This window comes from Centrocercus urophasianus, unplaced genomic scaffold (assembly GCF_019232065.1).
Source record: "Centrocercus urophasianus isolate 14NV4802_14NV808 unplaced genomic scaffold, USGS_Curo_1.0 seq_12, whole genome shotgun sequence".
Lineage (NCBI taxonomy): Eukaryota > Metazoa > Chordata > Aves > Galliformes > Phasianidae > Centrocercus > Centrocercus urophasianus.
The window spans coordinates 66342444-66354728 of NW_024884364.1; the positions used below are offsets into that span (position 1 = coordinate 66342444).

Below are 12285 nucleotides of genomic sequence, written 5' to 3' on the forward strand. Positions count from 1 at the left end.
TAAATGGATGTGATTTAAAAAGAAAAGTGAATATTCTTAAAGTACTTTAAGCTGAACTTAATGAAACAAACTTATCAAGCAAATTTAGAAGAGAAATATTAATCCATGGATAAGTGACAGACAAAGATATCTCAGAGAGCCTAGTGTGCGATTCTAACCCAGTCACCACCACAACAAAGTAATGAGTATGTAAGCTTTTGCTAAGGTGAGTTACCTTTTTAGAAGAGAAGTACTGGAAGAAAGTTTTCTCTGATTTACTGCAATGAAAGTCAGAGTACTTCACCTGCCATGATCATAGAATCATAAAATGATTTGGGTTGGAAGGCACCTGTAAGATCATCTGATTCCACTGCCCCGATATAGGCAGGGACCAGGTTCATAATTCTGAAATCCATTCAGTATTTTTGTGGTGTTACCAATATTGCTGCAACACAATACAGAAGAAAAAGCAGAATTTCGTTATGTTTCTATAAATAAACCTACTGAATCAAAGATGCTTAATGTTTCTCTCACTGTGAGTGATGAATTTAGAGATCATTTGTGGTTTTGTGTGATGAGGGCTGCATCTATGTCAGCATTTTAGGCAATGCCAGGCTTCTAGCTGCAGCTGCTTTGCTCTGCAGACCCATTCCTATTTCAACAGTCTACACATTAACGTAGATGCCAATTGGTACTATAGCTTCTTTGCTCATTTTATCAACCTTTATCAAACACTGGGCAGGATAGATGAGAAAGGAGGACAGGCAGTGGCAAGCAATGAAAATTTTAAACACAAATTGAGACTGATCTTTGCAGTGTTTCTTCATTTTTTTCTTTCTTTTTAAAGTTCTTTTCTAGAAAGCATGTGGGTTTGTTTTGGTTTTGTTTTTAATCAGGAAAAATCCTGCTCAACTGTCTTTTTCTGTGTTTCAAACTGTCTGACAAATATTCTCTTAGGTATTAGGGAAGGAATGGAAGAGAAAAAGTGAAGTGGACTGCTGCTTTAAAGCCTTTTTTTCCTTAAGACAAAATGTACTAGAAAAAATAGTAGCAAAAATAGAAAAAAGCCACTCGTCTCAAGTTCTAGAAAAATATAGGCAGAACACATGGCCTCATCAGCTGCTTTGCAATGTGGCAAACCTGTAGCAGGACTTGGTGGTGGAGAATATTATTGAGTTAACCCATTTGTCACAAGTTCATGGAAGTATGTTGCCTTGTGAAAAAGATGGCCTTGCATGTCAAAGTGACATTCTTAGATGAGAGAAATAGGAAGCAGTATAAAAGAGACATCTCCCAAGACATCTTGCTTAAGATTTTGCCAGAGGTGCTGGGCATGGTAGTAAAATCTGTATCTGTTTTTCTGCTAGGTTAAAAGTCAGAAGAAGCTGTTAGTGTAAATATATATATATTATCACAAATGGAAAGCTTAATTCAGCATCAGAACCACCGTAATCAATAATTTCTACGAGTAGAATATCTTTTCTCTTTTAAAATGAAACAACCTGAACCCCAGTTTCTGAATCAATTTCACAGGATTAAAAACAAAATAATAAAAATCGAGGGGAAATGAAGGAATGATAGGCCACCTACTTAGACAGTCACATATCAGCTTGCAATCCAACTCATGCACAGAAGTAGTTACAGCATATCCCTGCATGGGTGAAAAACGTGGAGACAATTGACTATGCCTGGGTGATGGCAGCAAAATCTGGGTTAGAAACTTTGATTTTGAGCTGTGTTTCTGGAGGAATGGGTAGTAAGGGCATTTTAGCAGTGAGAAAAGGGAGTAAGGAGTAAGATGCTCCACCGGCATCTCTTGCAATGCAGCCCAGCTGCTTTGTGGTACCCAGCCAGCATCTGAGCTGTGTAAACGCTACGGGTGGTCATCCACATCTACTGAGGTGGGAAAATTGCTCACATGACTGAAACTGGGAGCTGCTTTGTGGGCTTCTGTTTCTGTTTGGAGACTGGGTGGTGGTAGAGGGGAACCTACGGGGATATGATTCATTCCTGATAATGAGTGGGTGAAGCTCAGGCAGGCAAAAAAGCTGTGATTCAATGAACCTCCTGAACAAAGAGGATGGGAAGAGAGCAAGTAGCAAGGATGCTTGGAGAATAAGTTAATGTGTATCTGTCATGGATCAATCCATGCCTGTGACAGGGGGGCAGTAGGCCCTTACCCTCTCCTCCCCCCCTCCCCCCCCCCCACCCCCCCAAAATGGGAAGGAAGGAAGGGAAAAAAAAACAGTGGCAGCAATCTATGAAGGAAAACTTATTTTACTAACTATGATATTGGAATGCAAGATAACACAATATAATACAATCTAATTGAAATAATAAATAAGATACAAGAGAGAGAGTTCCTGAGACCGAGTCAAACCTGAAAAGCTTGCAATGGCTAGGAAAGCACTCTCAGCACCCACTGCCAGGCAGTAAGAGACCGCCCCATCCAGAAGGGCCAGATCCCATGACTTCTGTAATGTCTAGGAATAGGTACCTGGAATTGGAGCATTAACACTTTAATTCCCAGTGCATTACATGATGTTTTGATGAAAACAAAAAAAAAAAATAAAACCATGACGGTACCATTTTAAAAGTTGTACTTACGGTGTCCGCTTGGACTAATGCTTTTAGAGGCAGTTACTGTTCTTTAAAACCAAAATACCTACATGTTATAATAAAGATAAATATTCCTTCATGCATTAGGATATTTATTTCTGTGATTTCCTATATTTTCTAGATAAGAGGTTGATCCAAGTACCATAAGAAAAACTACAAATAAGAAACAAATAATCCTCTTCTGAGGAAGTATATTGAAGTATTTTACAAAATTGTATTCAAATATTTTCTCTGCAGTCAATTCACCATTTGGAAGTCGTGGGTCTAGAGAAGTAAAAGAATAAGGAGAAATTAGATAGTGTGCTGCCAGTTTCATGGATCCTTGGTGGGATAAATTAGGTACATCATCATGCTGCTTCCTTCATTACACAAGTTGAAGGCTGTCTTCCAAATAAAAAAATACATAAATAAATAAATTTAAACAATTTTTTTTTTTCCTGTGCTCCTCCCATCCTGCTACCTTTCATCTGCAGATTTTCTTTGAAAGCTCTAAATCTTTCTTTACTTCACAGGCAGAAGTTACAGACTATTCAGTCTTATGGCTATTTCTGGGTTTTGGCATGGACCAAAGAGTCTAGCTTATGAATTTCAGTGCTGCACAGACTGTCAGATGGCATGCTCTCCAGGGCAAAGATTATTAGCCCTTCATTTGTGCTTTGCAAATCCTGTTCTGTATTATCCTTAGACAGACAAGGGCTCTTCTGCAGCAGTGAGGCCCCTGGTGACAGGGCAGTGACTTGTGATTGCTCTCACAGCTCTGGCAGGGAATGAGGAGAGCTGATAAGATTGGAGCCCTGGCTTTATTTCCTGGACTCAGGAATATGATGTGGGTCAAAAGATATTTGCCTGGCATTTTCTGTGGCCACTTTTCTAGTCCTCACCTAACAACACTGTGCATTCTGTCTCACTAATAGTAACTGATTGGTTTCTAACCAGGGTTTTTCTTCAAGATGGCAAATATGTCTTAGGAGAGTAATTTAGGAGGTCACTGTATAGCACTCATATGCAGGAATCAAGAATAATAACATGTCCATGGATAATACTGCTTTATGCTTAGAAAATTTAGTAGGCAATTCTGAAAGAACAAATTTTTTATTCTTTCATCAGTCCTAGACAAGTGTGTCCTGAGCTTTCTCCTGGGCTTTCTAAAAACTGTCATGACAGCAAGACTGCATCATGAAGGGAAAGTGAAAGGTCAGATAAAATACTAAAATGTTACTTTATAGTCAGTACACAACTACTCGTGGGTATAGTTGATAAATTAAGGAAGAATTTTTCCACAAATATTTCTGTATACAAAGAAACTGCTGTACTAATGAAGGCAGACAGAAGGAGCAGGCAGAGTATTTAATACATCAAGTTATATGATCTGATATCTCATGCTTATTTTAACCTATTAATCTCAACTAGCACAACTGATGGTGAAGCTGAGATCATTGTGAATTGTTTTAAAGGTTTCTTCCCTTTTGTAGATATCTACTTTTGAAATCTTATTATATATACTACGTTACATCTTACTTGAAAAATCTGTTTGTAGAATTCCTACAAAACATTGCAGAAATCACAAGGAGTTATGCCACTTTACATGCTAGGCAAATGAGAAACTTAATAGATGCTTTAAGTAAATTGAGAAAATCCTGAGTTGAGCCCAAGGTTTATATTCATGAAATGGTGGTTTGTATCCATGAAATTCTTCCTATTATAATGCTTTGCATTCATATGAAAATATATTAAAACTGTGATTATGCAGACAACACAAAAATCTACTAGTACAGTGTTTTGCCCATTTAGAAGGCCTTTCAGCAAAGTCTCTGTAAACATTAATCCATACTGAGAATTCATCTTCATATGAAAACTTTAGGAGGGGGGGGAAAAGTTGAGGAAAAATAATGTTTTTGCAGCCGGATCATTGATTTTAAAATCTGTAGTGCAAATAGGATTCTTAATGACTGATTTTGCAGAGATTTTACGAGCTTTGCAGGGTGTGCTTCATGGTCTTTTTTTGTCTTATCTCAGTTATGCTTTCTATTTTAATTGGAACATTTATGGTGGCAAACTCCACACTAGGGCTTGGTATGTGTAGCTGTTTCGTTGAGGCATCCTGTTCTCACATTTAAAGTAGAGCCTAAGTGCAAGCATTGCTAAAAACACATTAGAAAGCTTATTTGGGTATACTCTATTCAGGGCATGAAAGAGTTTGAAAGAAGTTTCTTCAGAGCAAAGAGAAATGTGGTCTATGACAAAAGTTCAAAAGGAAAAAGGGAGGAACAGTTTGATCTGAACGCTAATTTATCGCAGTCCTGTGTGCTTAGGCAAAGGTATTAAATCAAGAGTAACCTGGAAAGTGTGATGTTCACATGGGACTGCCAAAATGACTAATAATTTTACAGGTACTTCTGGGCAGTCAACATTCCTGTTGTACATGAAGTCCCTAACCTGCTGTGTTATTGAGGGCTTGAGTGTTGCTGAACTCACGGTGATAGCAGTAGGTTGGGTTGAAAACCAGCAGAATCTGCTACTGGGGCAGGCAGAATAATTACATAGAAGTATTTAGCGGTGAATATTTCTGATAAGTCACATGTAAACATAGGGGAACAGTAGAACTTCTTAAGTGGAAGGAAACATAACTTGGAGGAAAGCTGAAAGAGAGAATATCTACATTTCCACTGACTTCTTTGACAGTTGCATTTCAAGCTTTGAATACTCCTCTAAACAAATCCACTGAGTCATTAATGTTGTTGAGAGTTTTACATCTGAGCATTGTACGGATATGAAAAATAGATGGATTAGATTCAACTAATTAGAATTCAAAAATCATACAATTGTAGAACACTTAAAAACTGTATATGAGAGGGGAGACAAGGATTTTTCTTCTTTTTTTCTTAAAACTCACTTTAAGATAATTTTGCATTTCTATGAGGTCTTTCTTGTTCCTATACACTTGATTTCTCTTCTTTCTGTTCATTAGTTTGCTGTTTACTGTACCTCACAGAAGTCTGCTAAATCTGTGCTCCATTTTGCTGTCTTCAGTGAAGGCTGGAACTATTTGCTGTATAGGGATAAGCTCAGATTTCCTAGTCACTGTGCTCCTTGAGTTCCACTCTTACTGTGAGAAGTTAAATCTATCTTTTTCTTGCTCCTGTCAGAACTGATTGTCATAGGGAACACAGTATCTGACGGTGTGCCAGGTGCAAGTATGATGGCTTGAGCAAAATCTCCAGCTTTAGGAATGAGTGTAGCTGTCTTTTGTTGTTACATGAAGAACAGGATGAGTTGATATTAAAAAAATCTTAGGTTTGTTAGCCTGTTTAATTTCCATGCTTTCTCCATGGAACTTTACCACCATTTTCAGAAGAGCAGCAATCTTGGATAGCAATCCAATCTCAAAGCAAAAGACAACTGCTGTTGCTGATATCTCCTCACTGCTACGTAAGGCAAGTAGAGTACAATGCTTAAGGAATTACAGTGGAGGCATTTTACCATTTTGAAAGCACAGAAACTAATGACACACTTCTTTCAAATAGAGTTTTTCCCCAGAGGAAACTACTAGGACAACTAGCTAGAGTTTGTCATTTCGTACATCTCATTTAAAGTAATCTTTGCCTTGGTTTTGAAAAGGTCAGCAGAAAGATGAGAAAATTATGCTTGTTGAAAGTGAAGTTTTGGTTTTGACATTGTTTCTTTTGCTTTGCCCTCGGTAATACCAATTACATCTCATAGGCAATGTTTTCTGCTCTGGAAATGTACTAGAAAACATCTATCAAATCCATTGATAATGTCACTGAGAGAGGTTCAATAAATTACAAGCATAAGAATGAGGGAAAGCTTTTGACCTTATTGAGGGAAAGAATCATAACCCTTTGCCAACAAAGAATTGGAGGTGAAGGTAAGACTGAGGAACTGCAAGCCTACTAAGAAAACAATTGCAAAGACAACATCGATTGTCATCCTTGCATTGTCAGCTCTGAACTGTTAATTATAAAATGATGTGACAATTTAAAAAGTATCCTGTAGTATTATTTTGGGAAAAGGTTTTGATATCTCTACATGGAAAACGTAAAAGACAATTTAGAGAGGATGAGAGTTAACAGGAAAAAAAATCAAATAATACAGTGGATATGAAGGATGGGCTGGGACAGGCTGGGACTGAGAAGCAAGTTTCTAATAGCTGCTGAACTGTGCTGAAACATGCAAGTAAATATGTTGGTTTAGATTAAAATAAAGAAATTATTTATTTATTGCAATAGTTGCTGGAAATTGAAGGGAATCTAGGATAGAAAGATCAGAAAGATGCCAAAATTTGCTGCTTTTGTTTTTCGGTATGTACTCTTTTTACTTCTGAGAAAATCTTTGCTCTTCATCATATTATTTTATAATTCACTCTTAGCTAAGAAAAAAGTTTCTGAAAAGTCAGGAAACTCTGTTTGGTTTGCTTTGTCTTTGCCCAATTTCTTTCTCAGCAAAGTGACTCTCTTACCTGAGAGAATGAATTCCTCCATCTGTGATATTACTCATAGTGTTTGAGGATTACAGAACAATCCAAAACCTGTTGAAATCGATGAATCTCAGAATAAGCTCTTCAATATAATTGCTCTTGCTGAAAAGATCCCAAGGTATTTTTAGCTGACGAGCTCCAGGTTTGTTTAAAGAAGGCATTATATTGGTGTGGAGTAACTATCTGACGTGAATATTTCTGAGCTTTACAGGGTTTAGAAAATACTTTTAGTATGTCTTGTCTAAGACTGAATTATAGCCAGCTCCAGGCAAGAAACAGGTAATACTTATAGAGCTTCTGGAGAAACCCAATGGAAAATGAACTCCAGATCCAGAGACTTGTGCCAAGTTTCTAGCTGTTATATTGTAATTGTGGAGATGTGCTCTGCCCAGTCGTCCATCTATTCCTTGAACAGTTCCTCATAAGCAGTTGAAAGCCACTTGTGAAAGATAATCCTGTAGCCTGTATAATTCATAATGAAATGTTGCCTACTCTAAGCTGTATATCTTCAAGCTTTGGGGTTGTTCTTCCCCCTGCCATAATCTCCTAGACATACACTGTTTATGGCTGTTTTCTTTTTTCATTTTTGCTGGTGGAACAACAACACTGCATTATTCACATGCTTTATTTAATGAAAACAATGAGTTATTAAATCTCTATATTAGATTGTTTTCAAACCAGATGCAGAAATATTGCTTTATTGTAGAATGCTAACTTTAGGCTTCTTATGAATTAGTTTTCTCGGCTGAACCAAAAATAAAAGTTTAGAGGCTTTATGATCAGTTAATTCTTTACTCTTCTTAGATCATGATGCACAGATTACTCATCAGTTTTATTGGGTAATGTATCACGCCATTTATAAATATCTCATTACCTTTTCTATTAAGCAGAACTTGTATCAGAAATATAATTGCTGAATGCATGCAGGATTTACATTTCCCTTGGGAAAAGTAAAACTTCAGATTCATTGTAGTATCCCAGCCCTGGTTGGCATACCAGGTTTCATGTAGGTTTCTGAGAGCCTCTTCTAAGCTCAGGATAGTAGTAAAATACACTCTAATCAGTGTGCTAGCCAAATTTTTAGCTTTCTCTTTGACAAATCAATGTTATGTCGTTCTTCATGAGATGTTCTTCCTTTCCCCTTGACTTATTTTGTGAATTAGAGATTCAGTGAATACATTAGGAAACAATAATGCATTATTTGTAGGGCTTGTTTCCACATGCAAGAATTATACAAACAACTTCAACTATTTTGTTACTTTCAATGTTTTCCAATATTAATTTTCAACCCACAACTTCAGAAAATGTATTAAAAGTCAAAGTATTACTGAGCTAAAAAAAGAAGATTTTGGCAAAGGATCCTCGGAAAAAAAGTTTCTTTTTTTTTGCTATGAAGAACCTTTGTGTGCAGTTTCGGAGTATGCATCTCACTAAGTAGATGAGAAAAAATCATAAAATTTTGTTCAAGGATCCTTATATCTTAAGCAGCACAGGAATTGTTTTATCTTCTCCAATACAAAGAAAGGTAATGTATTTATCAGAACTTGAAACAGTAGTTTAGACTGTAGTCTAAGAATTTCAGTCAGCAATTCTTTAGATTCTAATTTTGAATTATTAATTCAGTGAGAGACTGCATATGAATATAACAAGTTTTTAAAAGATGCTTTTTGTCTTGGTCAAACTATTTTTCCAAGCTAAAATATGTTACCTCTCAAAAAGCAGTAAATAAAAATACTACAATAAAGAACCCAGAAATATTGGCCTGAAAAGATTATGCCTTTGAGGCAAGTTTAATGTCTTTCCTTCCATGTATTCCTTCCATATATGTCCTCATCTTTAAAGAAAATGGACTAGAAATGGTGTCCTGTCAAATAAATGATTTTATTTAATGATTTTTTTTTTCTTGTCCTCAGTATGTTGAAATACCTTCTTTCTAGATGCTTATACAGTCTTTTCAGAGCAACATTTTCAAAAGAATTATGTTGCTCACTGTTTGTACCCAGATGTCTATTTGTATGGACATCTCTAACTAATGTCAGAGATGATGCATTTACCAGGAGAAATCCTTTCTTTCTCTTGAAATAGCCATGTTAGAGTTCTTTATGAGCTTAGAAATCTGAGATCTGCCTTGTGTAACACTCGCTATCTGAAAGCTACATTCTTGAATTTCCTAATTAAAAAATCAGTTTGGAAGGATTATCTGATCTGGTATTTTATTTTCATCAGTGGCTATAGTCATCTGCTGGGGAGAATACAAACAGGGACAACCATATACTAAACTTCCCCTGAGTGCTTTCCTGTGCTTTCCTAGTTTCCAAATGTTTTCCACTCAGTTGATTTCCAGAGTCTGATGTCATTTTTGTGTATTTACTAACCCCCAATGGATGCTTCTTCCAAGTAGTTATCTATTCCTTCCTTGAGCATACTCAAAATGTTAGTGCTCAAAACACTTCCTATTCTCAGGCGCCTTTCGTATGCTTCCCGTTGCACAAAGAGCTATGTTGTTTCTTTGTGAATGAGCTCCTAGATTCATCTGATAACTTGTTTTTATATTGGAAAGGCAGTAAGCACTCCATCTGCTTCTTTTTGCCATGTCATTTGTGATTCCTTCTATAGAAGCTCTTCTTGCCTTTGATTTTACTCACAATCTCTTCCTGAGTCTTTTCCAATTCTCTAATATAACTTTTCTGAGATAAGGGGTAAGAGCTGCATGGATGAGCCACATCTTCGCAAACTTCCAACTTGTTCTTTGATTTTCTGTTCTCTCCCCATGAACTCATAACAATTTATTTTATGAATATTATTGAGCATTGAGATAATTGTACTATGGAAGTAACAGTCATCATCAACAGTGTGTGACACAATGAATCCATAATATTTTTCTATAGGAATTTATGATGGATTTTTCCTGTACGCACCACTCCATGTTTATCTGTGTTACATTTAATTACCTAGTCATTCAGTCTTAGAAAGCCCTTCTCAATTTTGTCTGAGTAAATCAGTATCAGTATTACCTCAAACCCAAGGCATTCTTGAATTGGGAAACTGCAAATGCAGTTAAGAACCTCAGAGTACTAAAAAGGGGTGACCTTCCTCTACTGAAAGTTTGTTCCAGTATCCCCTACATATTTCCTGTTTTTTAACCATTTATGTAACCCTATTGCTGCCTAGTTTTTTGAAGTTTTTTGGTAAGGGAAAGCTTTCTTGAAAACTATGCAGACTTTATGCACCAATAATTGTATTTGTGTATGTATTGATGCCTCCAAAGAATCATGATCTCATTTCACAAAAGTAATACTGACTTTTACCTGATTATATTTACGTGGGTATCTAATTATTACTTTTGTTCTTATAGCTTCTACTATTGACTTACAGTCCTGATGCTTGTATTGGACTATTGTCTTTTCTATGTCCCTTAGAATGATCTTTCAAAACAACTTGTGTTTACCATTTTCAATTGTTGCAGGAGCTTGTAGGAAGTTTGCGCATTACTGCTAGTAACTTCATTTTATTCCTGACATCTTCTAGAACTACTCATTAAATGACAGAAAGTTTTTACAGTTAATTAGACACTTTTAAGTAGCTGTAAAATATGATATGGAAGTCAGAGTTCTCTTTTTATGAGTCTCCCAAAAATAAGGGTTTCAGAATGGAGAACAGCCCAGTTTCATTTCCAGTGAAAAGTAACACGCGTAATTTTATTCTCTGCAATCTTGTTCTCTCTATCCCTCAGATTTTTGTGTATTCTTTGATCACGAGTTGGCCTTACAGTTTTTGCCAAGCTTCTTGCTTGTGATGTGTTTCAAGAGAAGTTTTATATTTAGTTGTGATTCCTTTCACCATTTGCTCTTCAACCTCTATTCCAGTCCCTCCCAGGTGCGACTTCACACTTAATGTGCCAGAACTCACGATTATCGCTTTTTCATTAGTTTGACACAGCATCAGTCTTCTGAGGGATGACTTCCTGTTTCTAATAACCTTACCTACTTTTCAGTCTCGATGATGTTTCCACCTTTTTTTAAAATACAGTTTTAAAAATGTGCTGTGAAAGTGCTGCAAATTAGATGTTCCTTAATAATCTTCATATCGCCTGGAAGATTTAACTGTCTTTGGACATTCCTACCTCTTGAAATGGAGATAAACTGAAGCACATCTTTTTTGCCTTTCTTGTGATAGTGACTATGTTTATATCTGCAGCCACAAATGTTACCCTCATTCAAATGTGCAGTTTTGAGCCAAGCTACATGTGATAGGGAAAAGCTAAGAGAGTTGTCCAACTTCATGGTTTGTCCTCACATATGCATGAAGAAGCGCTCATCATTGGCCTCACAAAAATTTGATTTCTGTTATGTTCCAGTGTGAAATTTTTCAACCTTCTTAAAGATAACTGAAGGCTCCTACTATTTTTGCATTTCTTTCCCTTCCTGCCTCTAATTTCTCAAGACATAGCAGCCAGTGCTGCCATCTTATCTGAGTGGCTGGTGGAGTCTTATGCTCTTCCTACTGAGATTTTGAAGTTCAGCCCAAAGGTTGATCAGGTAGTTGAAAACAGAGCGTCTTCAGCTGATAGGTCTTACAAAGAGAGGGGAATAGAAATAGGATAGAGCTGTCCTGGTGCTTGGCCCAATTAATAAATTTTTGAGTAAGAGAAATCCTTGGAATGGAGAGCATCTGCCAATAAAGTAATCTTAGTTCTCATTCCTCTCAGTCATGGGCCAGTCCTGCTCAAACATGGAACAGCAGTTCCAGGTGCCTAAAGGATTCTGAAAAGCAGATTTTGAGGGCTTAAAATTTTAATCTTTTAGTGAAAACTGATCCTCCTTTATATCAATAGAGATGAATGTACAAAGAGAGAGAATAAGAATAAAAATTGTATTTTTATAGTTGAATCACTTTAATGAGTTTTGCATGTAAAAACAACTAAACTCCCTTCAATTTAGAAGACATGCATCATTAATTCAAGTGACACCGTCCACTTGTATTGATTTTTCTGTAGGAGTAACTTGTTTTGCATAACATATGAAGCTTAATATTGAACAATAGTTAAGTGATCAGTCTGGGACAATTTGAGACTGGAAATTGCCATTCTAGTTGAAAAGATGTAGAAGTAAATCGTCTCTCATTTGAAAGCGAGGTAAGCTAAGGCAGCCCATGACAGCTGGTGAGCTATCTACAAATATGAAGATATTTCA

General features: G+C 36.5%; 1 protein-coding gene across 2 annotated transcripts in view; it reads left to right on the plus strand.

The window, feature by feature from the left end:
* FGF14 (fibroblast growth factor 14) overlaps nt 1-12285 on the plus strand; it is a 381800-nt gene that overhangs the window by 128617 nt on the left and 240898 nt on the right. The gene's annotated exons all lie outside the window — the stretch shown is intronic.